The 16,378-nt window shown below is 45.2% G+C and overlaps 1 long non-coding RNA gene across 1 annotated transcript in view; it reads left to right on the top strand.

The window, feature by feature from the left end:
- The window catches only part of LOC143793666 (uncharacterized), a 65,745-nt gene extending 63,958 nt beyond the window's left edge, over positions 1 to 1,787 (top strand). Inside the window, exon 6 of the long non-coding RNA XR_013220183.1 lies at positions 1,648 to 1,787. This is a non-coding gene — a long non-coding RNA (uncharacterized LOC143793666). The remainder of the gene's footprint in view (positions 1 to 1,647) is intronic.
- The last annotated feature ends 14,591 nt before the right edge of the window (positions 1,788 to 16,378 follow it).

Raw genomic sequence — 16,378 nt, 5'->3', positions numbered from 1 at the left:
GTCCTGGAGACCACAGGTGGACAGGAAACTGAACAGGTAGCAGAAGTCCTGAAGACCAGAGTCGGACAGGAGATAATGAAAAGGTAGCAGAGTTCCTGGAGACTACAGATGGACAGGAGACCGTAAAAATGTATCAAAGGTCTGGGAGACCACAGATGGACAGGAGACCTTGAAAATGTTTCAGAGGTCCTGGAGACCACAGGTGGACCAGAAACAGTGAATAGGTATCACAGGTCCTGGAGACAACAGATGGACAGGAGACCGCGCAATGGTATCAGAGGTCCTAGATACCACAAATGGACAGGAGACCGTGAAAATGTTTCAGAGGTCCTGGAGACCACAGGCAGACAGGAAATAGTGAAAAGGTAGCAGAGATCCTGGAGACCACAGGCGGACAGGAAACTGTGAACAGGTAGCAGAGATCCTGGAGACTGCAGGTGGACAGCAGACAGTGAACAAGTAGCAAATGTTCTGAAGACTGCATGCGGACAGGAGACTGTGGGCAGGTCGGAGAGGTCCTGGAGACCACAGGCTGACAGTAGGCCGGCAACAGGTAGCAGAGGTCCTGGAGACCACAGGTGGTCAGGAGACCAAGAACAGGTAGCAGAGGTCCAGGAGACTGTGAACAGATAGCACAATCTACTGTGGAGCACTTAAAAGTCTTAATACCTTGCTGAGCCTTCTTCAAAGCCCGATCTGGAACACAACAGAGTGCAGTGGACCGGGGTGAGAGAAGCAAGGCTCAGATCTGGAACAGGTGAGTAACAATAATACTGGTAGCCTAGAGAAGTGAGTGAATTAATAGAAACACCTATGGTCTTCAGTTTGGGAGTTAACAGTTAATAACATCCCTCATGGTCAAGGCTGGTGATGGGTTATTTGATTATCTGGAGGGTTACATATTTCTATAGAAAATAGTTGTAAAAATTACAATAAAAGTAACAGTAGACAAATTTTTAACACCGTGTCTCTCAAAAAAAATTGAAGGAAAAACTATGAAAAAGTACCCAAAATGCTGCCAAAAAACTACAGGTCATCCCTCCAAAAAATCAGTCCTCATATATCTCCAGCGATATGGGCCAAAGAAGACACATTTTTATTCTTAAAAAGTTTTTTTCTTTATAAAAGTAGAATAACTTAAAAAAAAATTAACCTGTATAAATTTGGTATCGTTGTAATTGTGCTGACGTGAAGAATCATGCACACTGGTCATTTTTACTGCACAATGAATGACTTAGAAAACAAACCCAAAAATCAATGGCAGAATATAACTTTTTTTCACCCTTTTATTTCATTCATATTTTTTTTTCCCCCTTATTTTTCAGAAAATTATATTGTAGTGTGCATAATGTAAAAAATGTGAAAAATACAACATGTCCTGAAAAAAAAAAAAAATATATATAAATAAGAAGGAAAGAAAAATCAAAAATGAAAAATGGCTCTAACAGAAGGGGCAAATGTGTGGAAGAGGTAAAAAGTTGATCCTCGGTCCTGGTGCCTGAGGAAGCCCAAAGTTACCATATAGGAAGCCCCCAGTACTATGAATGCTGTGTGGTAGGAGGGAGTCGTGGTCTAGATTTATCACTGAGGTCTAAGGATTCAACTTCATGAAGAATTTCTCTATAGATTATTTTTTTTTATTTCTAGGAACGAAATCCCCGAAATTGCAATTTCTCGCCTTCACTGACTCTAGATCTGAATCATCCGATGTTTAATAACAAGACTATTTTTACTGGAAAATGAAGGAACAGGAGAAATGTTTTTCTTCTTGGAAATTCTGTAGAATAATAAAATGTCCTTTCATATATTGAAGCCAGAACCAATAAATGTGACCACCTGCAGAGGGGGCTTCAATAAACACGTGTGGATATGACTCCAGAATATGGAGAGAGCAGGAGCCTTCATCCTATCAGTTCTGGGGTCTGTATTGGGATTTGCAGCCCATTTTGGTATTTGCTATGGGGTCTTCTCCTATTTTTCCATGAGGAGCCACAAATACCCACATTCTAGCAGAAGATGCATCCTTTCCTATCACAGATCTCCCTATTTTAGCCACGCTGGTCAAAACCGAGACCCCAGACCTGCCAGTCTACCCCAGCTCTTGTGGTGTACCCTTAATTGTAGTGGACATGTGTAAACTATGGAGCCTTTGAGTCAGGGAGATCCGGTGCCAGCGCCTGCTCGGGACCCTCTGCACCCGTCATTGCACTTTCAACTGTTTTGGCAGAGACTGGAGCAGCGGGGGAACAGGGAGAGGTGACTATTTTTTAATACATTGTGAGGGCCATTATCCTACATGGAGGGCTATGTGTGAGCCATTATACTACATGGAGGGCTATGTGTGGGCCATTATACTGCATGGAGGGCTATGTGTGAGCCATTATGCTACATAGAGGGCCATGTGGGGGCCATTATACTACATGGAGGGCTATGTGTGGGCCATTATACTGCATAGAGGGCTATGTGTGGGCCATTATACTACATGGAGGGCTATGTGAGGGCCATTATACTACATGGAGGGCTATGTGTGGGCCATTATACTACATGGAGGGCTATGTGAGGGCCATTATACTACATGGAGGGCTATGTGAGGGTCATTATACTACATGGAGGGCTATGTGAGGGCCATTATACTACATGGAGGGCTATCTGAAGGCCATTATACTACATGCAGTGCTATGTGTGAGCCATTATACTACATGGAGGGCTATGTGTGGGCCATTATACTGCATGGAGGGCTATGTGAGGGCCATTATACTACATGGAGGGCTATGTGTGGGCCATTATACTGCATAGAGGGCTATGTTGTGAATTCTGCTCTTGGGCTCCCTCCGGTGGTTATAAGTGGTAGTGCTGCTGTCTCTGGATCGCAGCATTCATCAGGTGTATCCACTTTTTGCAATCCTGACTGGGCTATTTAGTCTTGCTTGACCCTTTAGTCAGTGCCAGTTGTCCATTGTTCCTGGAGGATTCACATCCCTGCCTGGTCTCTCCTGCTTTTCTGTTCATTTCAACAAAGATAAGTTCTGGCCTTGATTTTTGTAGTCCACATGCTGTGGGCCTTATTGTTCAGTTCTTTTCCATGTTTTGTCTTGTCCAGCTTGGTCTGTATAAGGATTTGTTTAGCCAAGCTGGTATCTCTGGAGATGCAGATATACCCTCCATATCTTTAGTTAGATGTGGAGATTTTGTATTTTCTGTGGTCCGGCTGTGTGGTGGATATTTTCTAGTGTTTTAATACTGACCGCATAGTACTCTGTCCTATCCTTTCTATTTAGCTAGAAGTGGCCTCCTTTGCTAAATTCTGATTTCAGTCTGCGTATGTTATTTCCCTCTCCTCTCACAGTCAATATTTGTGGGGGGCTGTCTATCCTTTGGGGATTTTCTCTGAGGCAAGATAGTTTTCCCTTTTCTATCTCTAGGGGTAATTAGACCTTAGCTGGGTCGAGATGTCTAGGGAGTGAAAGGTACTTTCCACGGCTACTTCTAGTTGCGGTGTTAAGTTCAGGGTCTGCGGTCAGTACAGGGACCACCTTCTCCAGAGTACGTCCCATGCTGCTCCTAGGCCACCAGATCATAACAGTACAACTGGCCCACAATGAGTTAACTGCATCTCAGAAAAAGGGAAGGAAAGTGCTGAGCCATTTTTTTTTCTGTAGTCTGTTGTGGTTTTTTTTCCCTCTTTACCTCTGGGTGGCTCAGGAGTTTGGCGCTGGCATGGATGTTCAGGGATTGGCTTCTCGTGTGGATCAACTTGCTGCTAGAGTACAGGGTATTTCCGATTATATCGTTCAGACTCCAGTCTTAGAGCCTAGAATTCCAACTCCTGATTTGTTTTTTGGGGACAGGTCCAATTTTTTGAGCTTTAAAAATAACTGTAAACTGTTTTTTTGCTCTGAAACCCCGCTCCTCTGGTGATCCCATCCAGCAGGTTAAAATTGTTATATCTCTGCTGCGTGGTGTCCCCCAGGATTGGGCATTTGCCCTGGAACCTGGGAATCCGGCTTTGCTTAATGTAGACACCTTTTTCCAGGCGCTTGGGTTATTGTATGATGAACCTAATTCAGTGGATCATGCTGAGAAGACCTTGTTGGCCCTGTGTCAGGGTCAAGAAGCAGCAGAATCATATTGCCAGAAATTTAGAAAATGGTCTGTGCTGACTAAATGGAATGAGGATGCCTTGGCGGCAATCTTCAGAAAGGGTCTTTCTGAATCCGTTAAAGATGTTATGGTGGGGTTCCCCATGCCTGCTGGTCTGAGTGATTCTATGTCTCTGGCCATTCAGATTGATCGGCCCTTGCGCGAGCGCAGAGTTGTGCACACTATGGCATTGTCTTCCGAGCCGGGTCCTGAGCCTATGCAGTGTGATAGGATTGTGTCTAGAGCTGAACGACAAGGATTCTGACGTCAGAATAGGTTGTGTTTTTACTGCGGCGATTCTGCTCATGTTATTTCTGATTGCCCTAAGCGTACCAAGAGAATCGCTAGTTCCGTTACCATCAGTACTGTACAACCTAAATTTCTGTTATCTGTGACCCTGATCTGCTCATTATCGTCATTTTCTGTCATGGCATTTGTGGATTCAGGCGCCGCTCTAAACTTAATGGACTTAGAATTTGCCAGACGTTGTGGTTTCCCCTTGCAGCCTTTGCAGAGTCCTATTCCTTTGAGGGGCATTGATGCTACACCGTTGGCTATAAATAAACCCCAGTTTTGGACACAGGTGACCATGTGCATGGCGCCAGCCAATCAGGAAGATTGTCGTTTTCTGGTGTTGCATAATTTGCATGATGCTATTGTGCTGGGTTTCCCATGGTTACAGGTGCATAATCCGGTATTAGATTGGAAATCTATGTCTGTGACTAGTTGGGGTTGTCAGGGGGTTCATGGTGACGTTCCTTTGATGTCAATTGCCTCCTCCCCCTCTTCTGAAATTCCTGAGTTTTTGTCAGATTTCTAGGATGTATTCAATGAGCCCAAGTCCAGTTCCCTTCCACCGCATAGGGACTGTGATTGTGCTATTGACTTGATTCCAGGCTGTAAGTTCCCTAAGGGCCGACTTTTCAACCTGTCTGTGCCAGAACATACCGCCATGCGGAGCTATGTTAAGGAGTCTTTGGAGAAGGGGCATATTCGGCCATCTTCTTCACCATTGGGAGCAGGTTTTTTTTTTGTTGCCAAGAAGGATGGCTCCTTGAGACCCTGTATTGATTATCGCCTCTTGAATAAGATCACGGTCAAATTCCAATACCCTTTGCCTTTGCTTTCTGATTTGTTTGCCAGGATTAAGGGGGCTAGTTGGTTTACTAAGATTGACCTTCGAGGGGCATATAATCTTGTTCGTATTAGGCAGGGTGACGAATGGAAAACTGCGTTTAATACGCCCGAAGGCCATTTTGAATACCTTGTGATGCCATTCGGACTCTCTAATGCTCCATCTGTGTTTCAGTCCTTCATGCATGATATATTTCGGAATTATCTTGATAAATTCATGATTGTATATTTGGATGATATTTTGATTTTTTCAGATGATTGGGAGTCTCATGTGAAACAAGTCAGGATGGTATTTCAGATCCTTCGTGATAATGCCTTGTTTGTGAAGGGGTCTAAGTGCCTCTTTGGAGTACAGAAGGTTTCTTTTTTGGGCTTCATTTTTTCTCCCTCATCTATAGAACTGGATCCGGTTAAGGTTCAAGCCATTCATGATTGGATCCAGCCCACATCCGTGAAGAGCCTTCAGAAATTTTTGGGCTTTGCTAATTTTTATCGCCGTTTCATTGCCAACTTCTCCAGTGTGGTTAAACCCCTGACCGATTTGACGAAGAAAGGCGCTGATGTTACGAATTGGTCCTCTGAGGCTGTTTTTGCTTTTCAGGAGCTTAAACGCCGATTTACTTCTGCCCCTGTGTTGCGTCAGCCGGATGTTTCTCTTCCGTTTCAGGTTGAGGTTGACGCTTCTGAGATTGGGGCAGGGGCCGTTTTGTCTCAGAGGAATTCTGATGGTTCCTTTATGAAACCGTGTGCCTTCTTTTCTCGAAAGTTTTCGCCTGCGGAACGCAATCATGATGTCGGCAATCGTGAGTTGTTGGCTATGAAGTGGGCATTTGAGGAGTGGCGACATTGGCTTGAGGGGGCCAAGCACCGTATTGTGGTCTTGACCGATCATAAGAATCTGATTTACCTCGAGTCTGCCAAACGGCTGAATCCTAGACAGGCCCGATGGTCCCTGTTTTTCTACCGTTTTGATTTTGTGGTCTCGTATCTTCCGGGTTCTAAGAATGTTAAGGCTGATGGCCTCTCTAGGAGCTTTTTGCCTGATTCTCCTGGGGTCCTTGAGCCGGTCGGCATTCTGAAGGAAGGCGTGATTCTTTCTGCCATCTCCCCTGATTTACGACGGGTTCTTCAGGAATTTCAGGCTGATAAACCTGACCGCTGTCCAGTGGGGTAACTGTTTGTTCCTGACAGATGGACTAGTAAAGTGATTTCTGAGGTTCATTGTTCTGTGTTGGCTGGTCATCCTGGGATTTTTGGTACCAGAGATTTGGTTGGTAGGTCCTTTTGGTGGCCTTCTTTGTCACGGGATGTGCGTTCTTTTGTGCAGTCCTGTGGGACTTATGCGCGGGCCAAGCCTTGCTGTTCCCGCGCTAGTGGGTTGCTTTTGCCTTTGCCGGTCCCTGAGAGGCCTTGGACGCATATTTCTATGGATTTTATTTCGGATCTTCCAGTTTCCCAGAGGATGTCGGTTATCTGGGTAGTTTGTGACCGGTTTTCTAAGATGGTTCATTTGGTACCTTTGCCTAAGTTGCCTTCCTCTTCTGATTTGGTTCCGTTGTTTTTTCAGCATGTGGTTCGTTTGCATGGCATTCCGGAGAATATTGTGTCCGATAGAGGTTCCCAGTTTGTTTCTAGGTTTTGGCGGGCCTTTTGTGCTAGGCTGGGCATTGATTTATCTTTTTCTTCCGCATTTCATCCTCAGACAAATGGCCAAGCCAAGTGAACTAATCAGACTTTGGAAACTTATTTGAGATGCTTTGTGTCTGCTGATCAGGATGATTGGGTGGCTTTCTTGCCATTGGCCGAGTTTGCCCTTAATAATCGGGCTAGTTCTACTACCTTGGTTTCACCCTTCTTTTGTAACTCTGGTTTTCATCCTCGTTTTTCTTCAGGGCAGGTTGAGCCTTCTGATTGTCCTGGGGTGGACTCTGTGGTTGACAGGTTGCAGCAAATTTGGGCTCATGTTGTTGACAATTTGGTGTTGTCTCAGGAGGGGGCTCAGCGTTTTGCTAACCGTCGTCGGTGTGTTGGTTCCCGGCTTTGGGTTGGGGATTTGGTCTGGTTGTCTTCCCGTCATGTTCCTATGAAGGTTTCTTCCCCTAAGTTTAAGCCTCGGTTTGTTGGCCCTTATAGGATTTCTGAGATTATCAATCCAGTTGCTTTTCATTTGGCCCTTCCAGCCTCTTTTTCCATCCATAATGTTTTTCATAGATCTTTGTTGCGGAAATATGTGGTGCCCGTTGTTCCCTCTGTTGATCCTCCTGCCCCAGTGTTGATTGATGGGGAGTTGGAGTATGTGGTTGATAAGATTTTGGATTCTCGTTTTTCGAGGCGGAAGCTTCAGTATCTTGTCAAATGGAAGGGTTATGGCCAGGAGGATAATTTCTAGGGTTGTTGCCTCCGATGTTCATGCTGAGGATTTGGTTCGTGCCTTTCATTTGGCTCGTCCGGATCGGCCTGGGGGCTCTGGTGAGGGTTCAGTGACCCCTCCTCAAGGGGGGGTACTGTTGTGAATTCTGCTCTTGGGCTCCCTCCGGTGGTTATAAGTGGTAGTGCTGCTGTCTCTGGATCGCAGCATTCATCAGGTGTGTCCACTTTTTGCAATCCTGACTGGGCTATTTAGTCTTGCTTGACCCTTTAGTCAGTGCCAGTTGTCCATTGTTCCTGGAGGATTCACATCCCTGCCTGGTCTCTCCTGCTTTTCAGTTCATTTCAACAAAGATAAGTTCTGGCCTTGATTTTTGCAGTCCACATGCTGTGGGCCTTATTGTTCAGTTCTTTTCCATGTTTTGTCTTGTCCAACTTGGTCTGTATAAGGATTTGTTTAGCCAAGCTGGTATCTCTGGAGATGCAGATATACCCTCCATATCTTTAGTTAGATGTGGAGATTTTGTATTTTCTGTGGTCCGGCTGTGTGGTGGATATTTTCTAGTGTTTTAATACTGACCGCATAGTACTCTGTCCTATCCTTTATTTAGCTAGAAGTGGCCTCCTTTGCTAAATTCTGATTTCAGTCTGCGTATGTTATTTCCCTCTCCTCTCACAGTCAATATTTGTGGGGGGCTGTCTATCCTTTGGGGATTTTCTCTGAGGCAAGATAGTTTTCCCTTTTCTATCTCTAGGGGTAATTAGTCCTCCGGCTGTGTCGAGATGTCTAGGGAGTGAAAGGTACATTCCACGGCTACTTCTAGTTGCGGTGTTAAGTTCAGGGTCTGCGGTCAGTACAGGGACCACCTTCTCCAGAGTACGTCCCATGCTGCTCCTAGGCCACCAGATCATAACAGGGCTATGTGTGGGCCATTATACTACATGGAGGGCTATGTGTGAGCCATTATACTACATGGAGGGCTATGTATGGGCCATTATACTGCATGGAGGGCTATGTGTGGGCCATTATACTACATGGAGGGCTATGTGTAGGCCATTATACTGCATGGAGGGCTATGTGTGGGCCATTATACTACATGGAGGGCTATGTGTAGGCCATTATACTGCACTGAGGGCCATGTAAGGGCTATTATACAGTTTCCAGGGCTATGAGAGGGTCAGTATACAGTTTGCTAAGCTATGTTGGTGGCATCATGCAGTTTGCAGTGCTATGTGAGTGCCATTATACAGTTAGCAGGGCTATGTGGGGGCCGTTATACAGTTTGCAGGGCTGTGTATGGGCCATTATACATTGTGCAACGCTATGTGGAGGCCACTATACAGATTGTAGGGCTTTATGGGGCTCTTTATACCATTTGGAGGGCTATGTGGGGCCAATATACTGTTTGCAGGGCTGTGTGTGGGCCATTATACAGTGTACAGTGCCATGTGGGGGTCATTATAATATTTGGAATGCTATATGGAGGTCATTATACAGTTATTAGGGCTATGTGTGGGCCATCATACCATTTGCAGCGCTATGTGGGGGCCATTATACTTTTTGCAGGGCTAGTGGGCCTTTATATTTTGTACGGGCCATTGTACAATGTGAAGGGTTGTGTAGGGGTCATCATGCTGTTTGGGGGCCATTATACTGTATGGAGGGATGTGTACAGGCCATTATACTGCATTTGGGTCACTATGGGGGTATTATACTTTACGTGCGGGTACAGTAGGGTCATTAAACTGTGTGAGGAGGTTACTGTGTAGGAATTCCCTGTGGGTGCCTCTTACTGTGTTTGGGGGGCACTTTTATTCTTATCATACTTTAAGGGGGACATGAAAAGGTAATCTTCATATGTGGGAACAAAAAGTGTCTTCAATGGAAGGAACATTACTGTGTAAGAGCTGAAAAGATGTGAGACATGCTCTTCTGTGACCTTGCTGAATATTTCTCTTCCTGCAGTAAAAATAGTGCCTTGAAAACGTTTTCATACCCTATGAACTTTTCAAGATTTTTTCATGTTACACCATCAAACTTAAATGTATTTTATTGGGATTTTATGTGATACCAATACAAAGTAACAAGTATTTGTGAAGTGTAAAGGAAATGATGCAAGGTTTTCTAAATATTTAAAAAATATAAATCTGAAAATTGTGAGGTGCATTAGTATTCAGCCCCCTGTAGTCTAATACTTTTAGGTCCATCTTTCGCTGCAATTCCTGCTGCAGTCATTTGGGGTCTGTGTCTCTCCAGCTTTGCACATCAAGAGGTGACATTTTGTCCCCTTCTTTGGACACTCGCTCTCGCTTAGTCTACGTTCACATTAGCGTTCTGCGCCGCAGCGTCGGGCGCCGCAGCGTCGCCGCATGCGTCATGCGCCCCTATATTTAACATGGGGGCGCATGGACATGCATTGTGCTGCGTTTTGCGACGCATGCGGTTTTTTGCCCGCAAGCGTTGGGCGCAGAGAACGCAGCAAGTTGCAATTTTTTTTGCGTCCAACTTTCGGCAAAAAAGGACTCATGCGTCGCAAAACGCAGCGTTTTAGCGTGCGTTTTGTTGCGTTTTTGTTTGCGTTGTGCGTTGCGTCGCCGACGCTGCGGCGCACAACGCAAATGTGAACGTAGCCTTAGTGAGATTGGATGGAGACGTCTGTGACCAGTAATTTTCACATCTGGTCACAGATTCTTTGTGATTTCAGTACAGATTGTGGCTGGGCCATTCACACACAGGAATATGCTCTGATATAAACCCTCCCTTGTAGCTCTGACAGGATGTTTAGGGTTGTTATACTGCTGGAAGGTAAACCTGTGCCCCAGTCTCAAATTTTTTGCAGCCTCTAACAGATTTTCCTCTGGGATTGCCCTGTATTTAGCTCCATCCATCTTTCATTCAAATCTGATCAGCTTCCCTGCCCCTGCAGGAGAAAAGCCTCCCCACAGCATGATGCTGCCACCATCATGTGTCATGGTAGGAATGGTGTTTCTAGATTGCGCTGTTAGTTTTCCACCCCACATGTTCTCCTTTGGTCTCATGTGACCAGAGCCCCTAACGCCACATGCTCTCTGTGTCCCCTAAATGACTTTTTTTTTAAATGTCTTTCTTTTTGTCACTCTTCCATAAGGGCTGGATTTGTGGAGTATATGACTAATAGTTGTCCTGTCGATCGAGTCTCTGTCACGATTCCTCTGCTCAGAGTGCCTTGGACTCAATGATGGACAGCTCTGTCATCCTATCCTGTGCTGGGGCGTGCTGAGTTTCCGGTGCTTTGATTGACAGCTTGGTTGACCTATCTGACTGGGAGGAGCAGAGATTTCCACAGGTGCTCCCTGTTCTTGGTAATTACCCTGCTATTTAGGTGAGCTGTCAGGCCCAGATCACTGCCAGTCAAAAGCTTGTTCTAAGCTTGTGCTCTCTGGTGCATGTTCGCCTGATCCCTGTGCTCTAAGTTGTGATCTTCTTCTGCTGCTGACCTTTGGACCGTGTTCAGACTACGTGGTTGTTATTGCCCCTTTGCATCTGATATTCTGCCATTGACCTTTGGACCGTGTTCTGACTACTCGTTTGTTATTGCCCCTTTGCTTATCCGCTATTTCTCTGGTATTCTGACCCTGGCATCTGATCTGACTTACGACTTTGTATTTTCCCTTGGTTTGCTCTTTTGGTATTGACCCAGGAACGTCTGACTTTGCTGACTCACGGCCTGGCCGTTGGGCTGTGACTAGCGTCACAGTATCCCACTTGAACTGTGGAACTCTGCAGCTCCTCAAGCGACCATAGGCCTCTTGGCTGCTCCTTGCTTGGGACGTCAGGTTAGGTGGATTGCCATATCTCGATAGGTTTGCAGTTCTGCCATACTCCTTCCATTTTTGGATGATGGATGGAACAGAGCTCCGTTAGATGTTCAGAGCTTGGGTTATTTTTTTTTATAATCTAATCCTGCTTTCCTCTTCTCCACAACTTTATCCCTGACCTGTCTGGTGGGCTCCTTGGTTTTCATAATGTTGTTTGATCCTCAATGTTCTCACACAAACCTCTGAGGCCTTCACAGAACAGCTGTGGTTATACTGAGAAGAAATGACGCACAGGTGGACTCAATGTACTAATTGTGTGAGTCAATTGGTCACTCAGGATTTTATTTAGGGGTATAAGCCTACAGGGGGCTGAATACAAATGCACATCACAATTTATAAATTTATATTTTTAAAATACTTAGAAAACCTTGTATCATTTCCTTTACACTTCACAAATACTCACTAATTAGTGTTGGCATCACAGAAAATCCCAGTGAAATAAATGTAAGTTTATGATTGTAATGTGAAATTTTTTTGAAAAGTTCACAGGATAGGAGTACTTTTTCAAGGCACTATATATATGTATAGTAATCCGTAGGAATGCTGCAGGCCGTTTACTTCACTGTGTGATTTCTACTGTGCTTAGGGGATCAATAGCAGATAATGAAGCCGCCTCACACCCAGGACATGAACTAAACTCACAATCCAGAAAATTGTCAATTTGCGTTTATTGCAGCAATGAAAAGACGACGAGTAAAATGTGAGCGCAGCGTTCAGTCCCACGGCGTCCACTTTCCGCACCGCACACTTCATGGTTGGGTTCCTTCTATAATTGGTTTTCAGGCGACAAACAGAATTTGTTTTCTCTGATACAAAGTGACACAGAAGTTACAGAATGTAAATATTTTGCTGAGACTTGATTTGTACATTAAAGTCCTGTTACTTTTGGGAAATATCCTGATCTGAACTTAATATTTCACAATGGCATCCACGTGATTGTTGTCTGTAGTGACCCACACAGCAGAATAGTGAGTGCAGCTCTGAAGTATAATACAGGATGTAACTCAGGATCAGTAATGTATGTACACAGTGACTGCACCAGCAGAATAGTGAGTGCAGCTCTGGAGTATAATACAGGATGTAACTCAGAATCAGTAATGTAATGTATGTACACAGTGACTGCACCAGCAGAATAGTGAGTGCAGCTCTGCAGTATAATACAGGATGTAACTCAGGATCAGTAGTGTAATGTATGTACACAATGACTGCACCAGCAGAATAGTGAGTGCAGCTCTGGAGTATAATACAGGATGTAACTCAGGATCAGTAATGTAATGTATGTACACAGTGACTGCACCAGCAGAATAGTGAGTGCAGCTCTGGGGTATAATACAGGATGTAACTCAGGATCAGTAATGTAATGTATGTACACAGTGACTGCACCAGCAGAATAGTGAGTGCAGCTCTGGAGTATAATACAGGATGTAACTCAGGATCAGTACAGGATCAGTAATGTAATGTACGTACACAGTGACTGCACCAGCAGAATAGTGAGTGCAGCTCTGGAGTATAATACAGGATGTAACTCAGAATCAGTAATGTAATGTATGTACACAGTGACTGCACCAGCAGAATAGTGAGTGCAGCTCTGCAGTATAATACAGGATGTAACTCAGGATCAGTAGTGTAATGTATTTACTGTTATGATCCTTAGTGGTTGAGGATCACGAATTACTCCAGCTAAGTAACAAACATAGGACAAGCTCTAGGGAGGTGGCAAACTGGACTAACCGCAAATCTGAACCTATCCAAACACACTAGAAGTAGCCGGTGAACGTGCCTAAAAAATCCTAGACGTCTCGAGCCAGCCTGAGGAACTAACTACCCCTAGAGAGAAAGAAAGACCTCTCTTGCCTCCAGAGAAATAATCCCCAAAGATATAGAAGCCCCCAACAAATAATAACGGTGAGTTAAGAGGAAGGCACATACACAGGGGTGAAAACAGATTCAGCAAATGAGGCCCACTAATACTAGATAGCAGAAAATAGTAAGGGGTCTGTGCGGTCAGTAAAAAACCCTAACAAAATATCCACACTGAGATTTCAAGAACCCCCGCACCAACTAACGGTGTGGGGGGAGAAACTCAGTCCCCTAGAGCAACCAGCAAGCGAGGAGATCACATCTTAGCAAGCTGGACAAGAAACATGATGAATGCTGATAATCAAAATATGAACGGACAAAAACTTAGCTTGTCTTGGAGAGGCTGGGAGCAAGGTAATCACATGGAATCTGAAGAGCACTGAATACATTGATAGCAGGCAAGGAACTGAGTGGAAGGCACGAACCAAATCGGCCGCATGAACATCAGAGGCGACAACCCAGGAATTATCCTCCTGACCATAGCCCTTCCACTTCACCAAATACTGAAGCCTCCGTCTAGAGATACGAGAATCCAAAATCTTCTCCACCACGTACTCCAATTCACCCTCGACCAGCACCGGAGCAGGAGGGTCAACAGAAGGAACCACAGGTACCACATACCTCCGCAACAAAGACCTATGGAACACATTATGAATGGCAAACGATGCTGGGAGATCCAAATGAAAAGACACCGGGTTAAGGATTTCCAAGATCTTATAAGGACCGATGAAGCGAGGCTTGAATTTAGGAGAGGAAACCTTCATAGGAACATACCGAGAAGACAGCCACACCAAATCCCCAACACGAAGTCGGGGACCCACAGCGCGGCGGCGGTTGGCAAAGCGCTGAGCCTTCTCCTGTGACAACCTCAAATTGTCCACCACATGGTTCCAAATCTGCTGCAACCTATCCACCACAGAATCCACCCCAGGACAGTCAGAAGACTCAACCTGACCCGAGGAAAAACGAGGATGGAAACCAGAATTGCAGAAAAAAGGCGAAACCAAAGTAGCAGAACTAGCCCGATTATTAAGGGCAAACTCGGCCAATGGCAAAAAAGTCACCCAATCATCCTGATCAGCAGAAACAAAACATCTCAAATAAGTTTCCAACGTCTGATTAGTTCGCTCGGTTTGGCCATTAGTCTGAGGATGGAAGGCCGACGAAAAAGATAAATCAATGCCCATCTTAGCACAAAAAGTCCGCCAAAACCTGGACACAAACTGGGATCCTCTATCAGACACAATATTTTCAGGAATGCCGTGCAAGCGAACCACATTCTGAAAAAATAGAGGAACGAAATCGGAGGAGGAAGGCAACTTAGGCAAGGGCACCAAATGGACCATCTTGGAAAAACGATCACACACCACCCAGATGACAGACATTTTCTGAGATACTGGAAGATCCGAAATAAAATCCATGGAAATGTGCGTCCAAGGCCTCTTCGGGACAGGCAAAGGCAAAAGTAAACCGCTGGCACGAGAACAGCTAGGCTTAGCCCGAGCACAAATCCCACAAGACTGCACAAAGGAACGCACATCCCGCGACAAGGAAGGCCACCAGAAGGACCTAGCCACCAAATCTCTGGTACCAAAAATCCCAGGATGACCCGCCAACACCGAAGAATGAACCTCGGAAATAACTCTGCCGGTCCATCTATCCGGAACAAACAGTCTCTCTGGTGGACAACGGTCAGGTCTATCTGCCTGAAATTTCTGCAGCACTCGTCGCAAATCTGGGGAAATGGCAGACAAAATCACTCCCTCTCTGAGAATACCAGCCGGCTCAGAATCTCCCGGAGAGTCAGGCACAAAACTCCTAGAAAGTGCATCAGCCTTCACGTTCTTCGAACCAGGCAGGTATGAGACCACAAAGTTGAAACGGGAGAAAAACAGCAACCAACGAGCCTGTCTAGGATTCAGGCGCTTGGCAGATTCGAGGTAAATCAGGTTTTTGTGATCAGTCAAGACCACCACACGATGTTTAGCTCCTTCGAGCCAATGTCGCCACTCCTCAAATGGCCACTTCATAGCCAACAACTCCCGATTACCAACATCATAATTCCGCTCGGCAGGCGAAAACGTTCTTGAAAAGAAAGCACATGGCTTCATCACAGAGCCATCAGAGCTTCTCTGCGACAAAACAGCCCCTGCTCCAATCTCAGAAGCATCAACCTCGACCTGGAAGGGGAGAGAGACATCTGGTTGACATAAGACTGGAGCTGAAGAAAACCGGTGCTTCAGTTCCCGAAAGGCCTGCACGGCCGCAGGAGACCAATTAGTCACATCAGAACTCTTCTTGGTCAAATCCGTCAAAGGTTTAACCACGCTAGAAAAATTAGCGATGAAACGACGGTAAAAATTAGCAAAACCCAAGAACTTCTGAAGACTCTTAACAGACGTAGGCTGAGTCCAGTCATAAATAGCCTGGACCTTGACTGGGTCCATCTCCACAGTAGAAGGAGAAAAAATAAAACCCAAAAAGGAGACCTTCTGTACTCCGAAGAGGCATTTTGAGCCCTTCACAAATAAAGCATTAGCACGCAGGACCTGAAACACCATCCTGACCTGCTTCACATGGGACTCCGAATCATCAGAAAAGACCAAAATGTCATCCAGATAAACAATCATAAATTTATCCAGATATTCTCGGAAGATGTCATGCATGAAGGACTGAAACACAGAAGGAGCATTAGAGAGTCCAAAAGGCATCACTAAGTACTCAAAATGGCCTTCGGGCGTGTTAAATGCTGTTTTCCATTCATCAACCTGCTTAATGCGCACAAGGTTATACGCACCACGGAGATCTATCTTAGTGAACCAACTGGCCCCCTTAATCCGAGCAAACAAATCAGACAATAGTGGCAAAGGATACTGAAATTTGATTTTATTCAGAAGACGATAATCTATACAAGGTCTCAAAGAACCGTCCTTCTTGGCCACAAAAAAAAATCCTGCACCAAGAGGGGAAGAGGATGGGCGAATATGTCCCTTCTCCAAAGACTCCTTTATATAACTCC

This window comes from Ranitomeya variabilis, chromosome 1, assembly GCF_051348905.1.
Source record: "Ranitomeya variabilis isolate aRanVar5 chromosome 1, aRanVar5.hap1, whole genome shotgun sequence".
In the NCBI taxonomy this organism is placed as follows: Eukaryota; Metazoa; Chordata; class Amphibia; order Anura; family Dendrobatidae; genus Ranitomeya; species Ranitomeya variabilis.
Note: the sequence above shows the minus strand (reverse complement) of the source record. Positions and strands in the feature narration are given on the sequence as shown.